Raw genomic sequence first — 2,356 nt, forward strand, 5'->3', positions numbered from 1 at the left:
TTATTAAAAGGGAGTATACATTTTTAATGAATATTTTTTTTTATTTATGATCAATCAATTTATTTTATTAAAAAAAAATTGTTTCAATCGTGTGACCATGGCATGCAGGAATTATACTTTTTTCACATATCGAGAACGCAACTTAATAAAACCAGACTTTTTGCCATCGGAAGGCACAATATTTTCGCCGGTCCGGAGAGAAAGAGTACTGCCAACGAACGTAATTGATCGAAAATTTCGGATTGATCTGAACGATGGATCCGGTCATTCAGCTGGAACCTCATGGATCTAAAATGAAACAGTGAGAAGGCTTAAAAAAGTATATAATGATAAATACGAATAGTATTTAGCTCACCTTCGTAGTAACCGGAACTGCTGAATCGTTTCCAAAACATCGGTTATGGTTCGTGTGTTTTCTCATGCAACAGAGACTATTTTGGATATAAACAAATGTTTTTTGGTGCTCCAGATTACAGTAAATGGACGTTTCCATTGGCGAATACATTCTTCCTCCTCCCGACTTCCGGTCAGTTATTTTTGTTCCATTTTTAGGTTAGATTGCTCATTATTCCAAATCCGCCTGAAGCAAATGCAACAGATGAGCTGGACACGTCTGAAAAATTCTGTTTTAGAATAAAAATGTATATAATTAAATCAAAATTACCTTCCGATCCAATCCAATCCAGACAATTTTTTCCAAAGTGACTGACTTGTGTTTGGGAACAAAACGAAACTAACTGAAAACAAAGGGAAATTTTTTTGGGGTATTCAGTTCGAGCTTCGAACTTTGATTTTGGTATATTGACAGCAGCCCAAAATTAAGAAAGACATCCGAACTTTGTTTTGATGCGCTGGCGTTCTTATTTTTGGGTTGTTTTGATTCTGAGTGTACCTAGTCTGTCAAGTTGACATTGATTGATCGAGGCGACGCAACGCACTGAATTTGTCTCGGATTTTGTCAAAAAATCTGTCGCAGTCGGTAGGATTCGAACCTACGCTCCCAGAGGGAATCTGATTTCTAGTCAGACGCCTTAACCGCTCGGCCACGACTGCCTCCATGCGTTCTTCCGGGCAGCTTACACATTTTTAATGAGGGGTTCACATAAACCGGGTTTTTCTTCTCTCGTTCACTTTCAACTTCACTTCTCCCTACTTATCTTTTGGGTTTTTACTTCGTCGAGTGGCATTCAACCGGTTCAAATCCCATTAACCTGAATTCGTTTGTTGTTATTCAGTTATTTTTTTCCTTTTTCTATCTTCTACCTACCTTGCTTGGCACATGTTAAGTGTGTTTTGTTTTCTTTATTTCATAAACCGATGCGCGCCTCGCTATTGCCGCCAAATTTTGGCAGCGTCGACTTTGAACCAGAATGTTAATTGTTGCGACACCAGCCGGACTGTGAGCTACCTACATTTTTGTACAAGGTGCATCGATCGATAGACGCCAATCATTGACCGGCGCCAACGTGTCCGGACGCGTCTCGAAACCATCGGAAGTACAATGGAATGTGTCTTTCACCACGACATTTGATACTTACCGTAGATTTTTGCTGACTTTGTATTGTGATCGGAACACAACAACTTTCTCGAACTCAGCTTGAACGAGCTTGAAGCCGTTTGTTTACATTCGTTCGTTCCGATTTGATACAAACAGCGCAGCGATGATAAGAGAACGCGCTCTCGCGAATATAGCGGTTGATTCAAACGACTGCGAAATTGTTCATGGCAAATTCCAACTCGTTTCAACAACCCCGATAGCCGTGATCGTCTAGTGGTTAGGACCCTACGTTGTGGCCGTAGTAACCCAGGTTCGAATCCTGGTCACGGCAATGTGAAGTCTGGCAAAGACTGGCGCATTGTCACGGAAGGGGTTGGTTTTTTGTAATCGAATATGACTTTTCGTGGAATAACAAATGTGGAACAACAAACAAATTTCAATTCCACTACCTTACAAGAAGAAGTCTTAGTCGAACTAACCGATATAATTAACAGATTGGGATTTGTTTACAAAAATTTACGAGACATTGACGAGGCAAATAGAAATTCACTGCAGAAAGATTTTACTTTTCGAATAAAACTGAAAAGTTTTTGAAAAGAGTTGTAGTCGTTCAAGATACAAACTTATGTAGGAACTAAAAAACAATCAACAAAACTAAATATTGTTTTATGTAGATATAAGGCATGCTCAGTTTGATTAAATTAGAAAACCTGTTCAAAGCAAAACTTTTTAAAGGCTTGAAAAAAAGTTTTAATAATGATAATTGTAATGAAACAAAATTTGTTACCTGCTCACTGGTTGGTGATTTAATCAGACCAATTAACCATTTCAGCACCAACATGTGAAAAGGGTATAAAA

General features: G+C 38.5%; 2 non-coding genes across 2 annotated transcripts; one reads left to right on the forward strand and one right to left on the reverse strand.

Annotated features, from left to right (window-relative positions):
* Positions 1–971: 971 nt before the first annotated feature.
* Positions 972–1,053, reverse strand: Trnas-aga (transfer RNA serine (anticodon AGA)). The gene has a single exon. It is a non-coding gene; the product is annotated as a tRNA-Ser (tRNA).
* Positions 1,054–1,757: 704 nt separating this feature from the next.
* On the forward strand, positions 1,758–1,829 carry Trnah-gug (transfer RNA histidin (anticodon GUG)). Its single transcript has one exon. It is a non-coding gene; the product is annotated as a tRNA-His (tRNA).
* The last annotated feature ends 527 nt before the right edge of the window (positions 1,830–2,356 follow it).

This window comes from Uranotaenia lowii, chromosome 1 (assembly GCF_029784155.1).
Source record: "Uranotaenia lowii strain MFRU-FL chromosome 1, ASM2978415v1, whole genome shotgun sequence".
NCBI classification, from domain to species: Eukaryota; Metazoa; Arthropoda; class Insecta; order Diptera; family Culicidae; genus Uranotaenia; species Uranotaenia lowii.